Source organism: Chiloscyllium plagiosum, unplaced genomic scaffold (assembly GCF_037043375.1).
Source record: "Chiloscyllium plagiosum isolate Xiang-an unplaced genomic scaffold, Cpla_swu_hap1 HiC_scaffold_15, whole genome shotgun sequence".
In the NCBI taxonomy this organism is placed as follows: Eukaryota; Metazoa; Chordata; class Chondrichthyes; order Orectolobiformes; family Hemiscylliidae; genus Chiloscyllium; species Chiloscyllium plagiosum.
The window spans coordinates 10,946,919-10,956,480 of record NW_028270153.1 but is presented as its reverse complement, the minus strand read 5'-3'; the positions used below and the strand labels follow the sequence as shown (position 1 = coordinate 10,956,480).

General features: G+C 45.5%; 1 protein-coding gene across 5 annotated transcripts in view; it reads left to right on the top strand.

Moving 5' to 3' along the window:
• The first annotated feature begins 1,883 nt into the window (after positions 1-1,883).
• Positions 1,884-9,562, top strand: part of oser1 (oxidative stress responsive serine-rich 1) — a 53,693-nt gene continuing 46,014 nt past the window's right edge. For 2 of the 5 annotated variants that reach the window (XM_043710857.2, XM_087994722.1), the window contains exon 1: positions 2,088-2,312. The gene's annotated coding sequence lies outside the window, so the exon portion shown is untranslated. Of the gene's footprint in view, positions 2,064-2,087; positions 2,313-5,616; positions 5,716-9,562 lie in introns of those variants that run through there. The other 3 variants (XM_087994723.1, XM_043710856.2, XM_087994724.1) reach the window with 3 other exon arrangements.

Sequence of the window (9,562 nt, the reverse complement as noted above, 5' to 3'; positions counted from 1 at the left end):
ATGTGGAAGGCTCCTTTCGGACCTTGGATGGAGGTGAGGGAGGAGGTGTGGGCGCAGGTTTTGCAATTCCTGCGGTAGCAGGGGAAGGTGCCAGGATGTGAGGGTGGGTTGTAGGGGGGCGCAGACCTGACCAGGTAGTCACGGAGGGAACGGTCTTCGCGAAGGCGGAAAGGGGTGGAGAGGGAAATATATCCCTGGTGGTGGGGTCTGTTTGGAGGTGGCGGAAATGTCGGCAGATGATTTGGTTTATGCGTAGGTTGGTAGGGTGGAAGGTGAGCACTGGGGGCGTTCTGTCCTTGTTACGGTTGGAGGGGTGGGGTCTGAGGGCGGAGGTGCGGGATGTGGATGAAATGCATTGGAGGGCATCTTTAACCACGTGGGAAGGGAAATTGCGGTCTCTGAAGAAGGAGGCCATCTGGTGTGTTCTGTGATGGAAATTGGTCCTCCTGGGAGCAGATACGGCGGAGGCGGAGGAACTGGGAATACGGGATGGCATTTTTGCAGGAGGAAGGGTAGGAAGAGGTGTAATCCAGATAGCTGTGGGAGTCAGTGGGTTTGTAAAAAAATGTCGGTGTCAAGTCAGTCGTCATTAATGGAGATGGAGAGGTCCAGGAAGGGGAAGGAGGTGTCAGAGATGGTCCAGGTAAATTTAAGGTTAGGGTGGAATATGTTGGTGAAGTTGATGAATTGCTCTACCTCCTCGCGGGAGCAGGAGGTGGAACCGATGCTGTCATCAATGTAGCGGAGGAAAAGGTGGGGAGACGTGCAGGTGTAACTACGGAAGATCGACTGCTCTACGTAGCCAACAAAGAGACAGGCATAGCTGGGGCCCATACGTGTGCCCATGGCTACCCCTTTGGTCTGGAGAAAGTGGGAGGATTCGAAGGAGAAATTGTTAAGGGTGAGGACCAGTTTGGCCAAACGAATGAGAGTGTCGGTGGAAGGGTACTATTGGGGACGTCGGGAGAGGAACAAACGGAGGGCTTGGAGGCCCTGGTCATGGCAGATGGAGGTGTAGAGGGATTGGATATCCATGGTGAAGATGAGGTGTTGGGGGCCGGGGAAACGGAAGTCTTGGAGGAGGTGGAGGCCGAGGGTGGTGTCTTGAACGTATGTGGGGAGTTCCTGGACTAGGGGGGATAGGACAGTGTCGAGGTAGGTAGAGATGAGTTCAGTGGGGCAGGAGCATGCTGAGACACTGGGTCGGCCAGGATGGTCAGGCTTGTGATCTTGGGAAGGAGGTAGAACCGGGCAGTGCAGGGTTCCCGGACTATGAGGTTGGAAGCTGTGGGTGGGAGATCTCCTGAGGTGATGAGGTTCTGTATGGTCTGGGAGATGATGGTTTGGTGATGGGGGAGCGGGGTCATGGTCGAGGGGGCGGTCGGAGGAGGTGTCTTCGAGTTGCCGTTTGGCTTCAGCGGTGTAGAGGTCAGTGCACCAGACTACCACTGCACACCCTTTATCTGCTGGCTTGATGGTGAGGTCGGGAACTCCACAAGGGAAACGCTTCAGAGCCCGGGGACTGCCTGCATGGTATGGATGTTTTGGGCAAACAGACGACATGGGCCTACTCACGTACTAGACGATTCTAAGGTTCCACACAAGTTTTATGCAACACTCCTGAATAACCTCCACCTCGCCGTTTCTTTACCGAAGGACAACAGCAGTGGTTTGGGCGGGAATTTCAAACCAACTCGAGGCGGTTGAGTAGGCGGGGTCAGGGGAATGCGTCAATGCGACTGACGTCAGAGGGCCGGTGTCACGCGCTTTCATTGCGCACCGCGAGAGGGTGAGTGGGCAGTCGCGGCTGCGCCTGCGCGCGCGGGCTGGCGGCGCGCTGTTGGTAGAGGCGTGGGCGCGCCCGTCCGTCCGTGCGCGCTTGCGCTCGCTGGCCATTTAAATGTAAACAAGAGGCGTTGGGCGAAGCGCACGCGAGAAAGGGTGGGAGGGAGAAGGGAAGAAAGAAAAGCCCTCCCGACCATTAACTCCTTGAATCCGGGGCGGTAGCTGTCATTTCTTTCATCTCTTCCGATTCGTCGTCCGGCCTTTCGAAAGCAACAGCGGTGCGTGTTTTCCTGTTTGTGCGCGGGTTGGGGAAGGAACGGCGCGGGGCCTAGGCCGCAGGCTCCGGCCTGTTCTTCACTCTGTTCCCGCCCTTAGCGACAGAGTGAGTGAGGGAGGGGGGGAAAAAAACCAAACGAGCCCGTCGTCATCCCGCGGCCCAGCCCTCTGGATCCCCGCTGCTGATTCAGGCCAGTCCCTCACTGTCTACACTCACCCTCCACCACCTGCTTGATCAGAACAGACGAAAGGTAAAATACTACAAGGGGAAAAAAAAGCCTCGCTTTTGGTTTGTTTTCATTAATCAAAAGCGTCTTTGCATGCTCATTTAGATCCGAATGAATAATTATTTCTTTTATGTTCCCCTCTTGACCTGACTCATCGCTGGTCATAGAATCAGGCTCGTTGTTGTTGTCGTCGTGTCTGAAAGTGCAGTGTCATCGCCAGGACTTAGTTTTGTCTCGGTTGTCCATCCTAACCCTTATTTTGTTGTTACTTTCGTTGTCAGTCGCAATCGTAATTGTCTAGTGTATAATCCTTTTGCAGCATAGATCCGCACCGTTGCTTTTGTTGAAAAATAAATGTTTGTCAGGTTGTCTGATTGTCGGGGGGCACCACATCCGCGTTGGTCTCAAAGTCTCTTCCTTGCTGCTGAAGAGGAAAGAGGGTAGACGTTGTATTCTATTTTAATTCATTCGCGTGGGTGCCACAGGGTAGCATTTGTAGTGAGAGATAGTGAGCTTCTTTCTGTTATAGCGACTGAGTTAACCATATTGCTGTGGGTTAGGCTGGGCACAAGGACAGCAGATTTCCAACATTGATCAATCCAACTTTCTTAATCTATAAGAAAACCTCAGGTTTCACACTTAGTGTTGCTGTGAACTTTTTTAAAAATCCTGATTTATATCACTGAATTCTCTCACTATTGTTTTGGCATTTGAACTCTTGACTGGATTTTTAGTCTAGAGTTCTGGTCTACTCATACAGTAATATAGTCAGTATGTTACTTGCATTTTGTTACAGGAGTACCAGATAGCAATTAAGGGTGGGATATAAGTTTTTTTTGTTTCAGTATCCTGAGGATGTCACAGCAGGCTGAATGCTTACTAATGTATCAAAAAATAGGGTGATTGAACTTTTGTCCTTTTTAGGCATGTGTATCTTAGTAGTACACTACCTTCAAAAAGATCCATTTGCCTACTGTACTTTCAAATGGTGTTAACAATCAAGTTTTGTTAATGGTTAACATTAATAACTGGGCATGTTGTGTACTATTGATTTAAACCCAAAGTGTTCCCAATTAGGACGAATGACTAGTTTATGGAAATATTTTTGGCCCGGTGTATTTTCCTACTTCAACATAATTGACAGCATTCTTGCCTCCGGTAGATGATTGTGGGGCCAGACTCATTCCAATAAGCTGTTTCTTGACAGTTTTTCCATTGATTATACATACATTTGTAAAATAAATCTAGTTGCAGGTTATGTAATCCACATGTATCTTCTGCTTAATCAACTTAGATATTTTAGAAGTTCTGATGTAGGCGTTAGGACAGTCGGTTTAACTAATTGTTTTATGGATAAATGACCAATAAATGTTAATTTTTTTTGGGGGGTATAAATCTTTGTCAAGGTACTTTGCTTGTGAAGTAGCAGAGTGGTGTGCAGCCTGTGAATTTCATTTTGGGACATTCTAAGAACATAAAAAGTGCATTACACAAAATTAACCTCATGTCGGCAGGACGGCGGCTTAGTGGTTAGTACTGTTGCCTCTCAGCACCAGGTCCCAGGTTCACTTCCACCCTCTGGAACCTGTCTGTGTGGAGTTTACACACCCTCCACTTGTCTGCCTGGGTTTCTTCCAGGTGTTCAGGTTTCCTGCAACAGTCCAAAGATGTGCAGGTTAGCTGGATTGGCCATGTTGAATTTGCCCATAGTGTCCATGGATGTGGACATCCAGGCTAGGTGGGTTAGCCATGGGAAATGCAGGGTTACAGATATATGGCCTGCTTCCACACTGTAGAGATTCTATGACACCAGAAAACCATTTTCTCTGCAAGACAAAGTTTGGTTTAAAGTCTCACCTGAAAAATGGTACCTTAAACAGCGCAGCACATCTTTAAACTGCAAAAAGATAAATCCAAGTTATGTGCTTTGCTCTCTGGATGGAGATGAGAAAGCAGTAGCTGAGAATTTGAAATCTGGTCAATATGTAATACTATTGCAAAACAAAGGTGCAGTAAAGATAACATTAGATTTGTAAGACTTTTTGTCTATATACAGACACTCTAGGTTATGAACTCCATTCCTGAGTACTCCTCTTAACTTGATTTGTGGCAAGTCAAAACACAATACAGAAGATCCTTATTTCAGATTCTTAAAATTTAATAGTTCTATGGGATTTCATTTGTAAATGTGGGCATTTGTGAGTGAGGGGTCCCACTGTATAAATCCTTCTGTTCTACTGCTCCTAAGACTTTACAAAGATATGACAGATAAAAGAGACATTTGTAGCTGAACTGAAGATTGGTCAGTTGAGTTTCAAGGAGGGTCGCAAAAGGAGGAAAGGGAAGTGGAGTAATTTAGGAAAAGCATTTAAACATACAGCAGAAGTAGCGGAAGGTATGGTTCAGATTGGTTGGGAACTGTTGGAACTGGGAGCCAGAATTGAGAAAATGGACAGTTAAGGGTGAATGGGATTGCAGACTTTAATGAGGCCAGGAGAAAGTGAGGTTCTCAGATCAAAGTTGAAACTTTATTGCTGGAACAGCACAGCAGGTCAGGCAGCATCCAGGGTACAGGAGATTCGACGTTTCGGGCACAGGCCCTTCTTCAGGAATGAAGAAGGGCCTGTGCCCGAAACGTCGAATCTCCTGTACCCTGGATGCTGCCTGACCTGCTGTGCTGTTCCAGCAATAAAGTTTCAACTTTAATGAGGCCAGACATTGGAAGGGTAACTGCCTTGGAGGGTTGAAAATTTAGAATGAGGATTGAAAATTAAGACTCTTTCGGAATTGAAATGAAATGGGGTGACGCCAGTTGCAGACAGAATAGGATATAGATGGATGAGGTGAAATTTACTGTACAATGGTAGACTGGCTGAATACTGAAGTAATAAAGCTTGGAGATGACACAATGTGGATAAAGGTTTCAGTAGATAGACTAAAGTAAGGGTAGAAGTGTGCATTGTTAGACCAGTGGAAGTAGTTGACTTTCTGATAGTAGACCAGGTAAGGATGATTGATTCCCTTTTCCCCAAAAGGCATTAGTGAACCAGATGGGATTTTATGACAATGACCACCTTAATGGTCACTCACTGACATGATGTTAATTGAATTTAAATTGCTCAGTGGGATCTGAGCATGTGTCAGAGCATTAGCCTGACTTCTGGATTGCTAACTAATCCAATGATGATATTACTATGTCACTGTCTCCCCACTTTACACTAAACTGTAGCTTAGAGTTCTATTCCTCAAACTGAATCTGCTTTAAACTCCATACACTCCAAAATATTCCCCATCACTGTTCCCTGTCTCTTCCAGTCACTTCTTAAATAACAGACACCCCTCTTCTAGAGGCCTCACCAGCTGTATCATTTCCAGGATTTGTACGGAATTGGTCTCTAGAGCTCCACAGTGCATATCCTATCGCACGGTAAGTTCCACTTGTAGGTACGCCCAATTTCATCAACTTAACACGGTCCAAGGATCGACAGGACTGGCAGCTTAATATTTCAGAATATAAATAATATAGGAAGAATAGAAAAGGGAGATTACAGAGAGTTAGGCAGGAATTTAAAAAGGAGGTCCTCGAGTAGTAATATCTGGATTACTCCCGGTGCTATGAGCTAGAGAGGGCAGGAATAAGAGGATAGAGCAGATGAACGCATGGCTGAGGAGCTGGTGTATGGGAGAAGGATTCACATTTTTGGACTATTGGAATCTCTCTTGGGGTAGAAGTGACCTGTACAAGAAGGACAGTTTGCACCTAAATTGGAAGGGGACTAATATACTGGCAGGGAGATTTGCTAGAGCTGTTCGGGAGGATTTAAACTTGTAGGGTGGGCATTGGGACCCAGGGAGATAGTGAGGAAAGAGATAATTTTGAGATGGGTACAGTTGAGAACAGAAGTGAGTCAAACAGGGCAGGCAGGGACAAGGTAGGACTAATAAATTAAACTGCATTTACTTCAATGCAAGGGGTCTAATAGGGAAGGCAGCTGAACTCAGGGCATGGTTAGAATGTGGGACTGGAATATCATCGCAATTACAGAAACATGGCTCAGGGATGGGCAGGACTAGCAGCTTAATGTTCCAGGATAGAAAGGGAGACGAGAGGAGAGGGAGTGGTGTATTTGATAAGGGATAGCAATACAGCTGTGCTGAGGGAGGATATTCCTGGAAATACATCCAGGGAAGCTATTTGGTTGAAACTGAGAAATAAGAAAGGGATGATAATCTTATTGGGATTGTATTAATCAGAGGGAAACTGAGAAACACACTTGTAAGGAGATCTCGGCTATCTGTAAGAATAATACGGTGGTTATGGTAGGGGATTTTAACTTCCCCAACATAGACTGGGACTGCCATAGTGTTAAAAGCTTAGATGTAGAGGAATTTGTGTGTACAAGACAATTTTCTGATTCAGTTTGTGGATGTACCTACTAGAGAAGGTGCAAAACTTGACCTACTCTTGGGAAATAAGGCAAGGGAGGTGACTGAGGTGTCAGTAGGAGAGCACTTTGGAGTCAGTGACCATAATTCTGAGATTTAAAATAGTAATGGAAAAGGATAGACCAGATCTAAAAAGTTGAAGTTCTAAATTGGAGAAAGGCCAATTTTGACGGTATTAGGCAATAACTTTCAAAACCTGATTGGAGGCAGATGTTTGCAGGTAAAGGGTAAAATGGGAAGTCTTCAGAAATGTGAGAACAAGAATCCAGAGAAAGTATATTCCTGTTAGGGTGAAAGGAAAGGCTGCTAGGTATAGGGAATGCTGGATGACTAAAGAAATTGAGGGTTTGGTTAAGAAAAAGAAGGAAGTATATGTAAGGTATAAACAGGATAGATCAAGTGAATCCTTAAGTATACTCCTACTTCCTTTATACTCAGAGGGAAATCAAGAGGGCAAAAAGGGGACATGATATAGCTTTGGCAAATAGAATTAAGGAGAATCCAAAGGGTTTTTACAAATATGTTAAGGACAACTAGGGAGAGAATAGGGGCCCTCAAAGATCAGCAAGGCGGCCTTTGTGTGGAGCTGCAGAAAATTGGGAAGATACTAAACAAGTATTTTGTATTAGTATTTACTGTGGAAAAGGATATGGAAGATATCGAATGTAGGGAAATAGATGGTGACACCTTGCAAGATGTCCATGTTACAGAGGAGGAAGTGCTGGATGTTTGAAATGGATAAAGGTGGAAAATTCCCCAGGACCTGATCAGGTGTACCCTAGAACTCTGTGGGAAGCTAGGGAAGTGATTGCTGTTCCCCTTGCTGAGATATTTGTATCATTGATAGTCACAGGTGAGGTTCTGGAAGACTGGAGGTTGGCTACATGTGGTGCCACTCTTAAAGGAAGTAAGGGCAAGCCAGGGAACTATAGACCAGTGAGCCTGACGTCAGTGGTGGGCAAGTTGTTGCAGGAAATCCTGAGCGACAGCATATACATGTATTTGGAAAGGCAGGGACTGATTAGGGATAGTCAGCATGGCTTTGTGCCTGTGAAATCATGTCTCTCAAACTTGATTGAGTTTTTTTTTTGAAGAAGTAACAAAGAGCATTGATGAGGGCAGAGTGGTAGATGTGATCTATATGGGCTTCAGTAAGGCTTTTGACAAGGTTGCCCATAGGACACTGATTAGCAAGGTTAGATCTCATGGAATAAAGAGGGAACTAGCCATTTGGATACAGAACTGGCTCAAAGGTAGAAGGTGGTGGTGGAGGGTTGCTTTTCAGACTGGAGGTCTGTGATCAGTGGAGTGCCACAAGGATCGGTGCTGGGTCCTCCACTTTTTGTCATTTACATAAATGATTTGGATGCGCGCATAAGAGGTACAGTTAGTAAGTTTGTAGATGACACCAAAATTGGAGGTGTAGTGGACAGCGAAGAGGGTTACCTCTGATTACAACGGGATCTTGATCAGATGGGCCAATGGGCTGAGAAGTGGCAGATGGAGTTTAATTTAGATAAATGTGAGGTGCTGCATTTTGGGAAAGCAAATCTTAGCAGGACTTGTGCACTTAATGGTAAGGTCCGAGGGAGTGTTGCTGAACAAAGAGACCTTGGAGTGCAGGTTCATAGCTCTTTGAAAGTGGAGTCGCAGGTAGGTAGGATAGTGAAGAAGACACTTGGTATGCTTTCCTTTATTGATCAGAGTACTGAGTACAGGAGTTGGGAGGTCATGTTGCGGCTGTACAGGAAGTTGATTAGGCCACTTCTGGAATATTACGTGCAAATCTCGTCTCCTTCCTATCAGAAGGATGTTGTGAAACTTGAAAGGGTTCAGAAAAGATTTACAAGGATGTTGCCAGGGTTGGAGGATTTGAGCTATAGGGAGAGGCTGACCAGGCTGGGGCTGTTTTCCCTGGAGCGTTGGAGGCTGAGGGGTGACCTTATAGAAGTTTACAAAATTGAGGGGCATGGACAAAATTGAGGGGCATAGACAAAGTCTTTTTCCTGGGGTGGGGGGAGTCCAGAACTAGAGGGCATAGGTTTAGGGTGAGAGGGGAAAAGATATATAAAAAGAGACCTATGGGGCAACTCTTTCTCAGAGGGTGGTGTGTGTATGGAATGAGCTGCCAGAGGAAGTAATGGAGGCTGGTACAATTGCAACATTTAAGAGGCATTTGGATATGTATATGAATAGGAAGGGTTTGGAGGGATATGCGCAGGGTGCTGGCAGGTGGGACTAGATTGGGTTGGGATAACTGGCTGGCATGGATGGGTTGGACCGAAGGGTCTGTTTCCATGCTGTACATCTCTGTGACTCTGACTGAGGGGTCAGTGAGGGAAGATTTTGGGGCCAGTGATCGTAATTCAATTAGTTCTAGAATAGTGATAGAAAAGGATAGACCAAAACTAAAAGTTTAAGTTTTTTATATTGGAGGAAGGCCAATTTTGACAGTATTAGGCAAGAACTTTCAAAATTGATTGGGGGGGGGAGCTATTTACAGGTCAAGTGATGGCTAGAAAGGTGGGGTGGAGGATGGCTTTTAAAAAATGAAGTAGAGTCCTGAGACAGAATGTTCCTGTTACTGTGAAGGGTAAAGTTGGTAGGTTAAGGGAGTACATAGCGATTCTACAAATACATTAAAGACAAAAGACTAACAAGGGAGAGAATATGGCCCCTGAAAGATCAACAAGGCTGTCTGTGTGGAACGGCAGGAGATCAGTAAGATACTAAACATGTTTTTCATATCAATTTTTGTTGTGAAGGACATGGAAGCTTGGTAATATGGGGAAATAAATAGTGATGTCACAGAAGTTTCCACATTACAG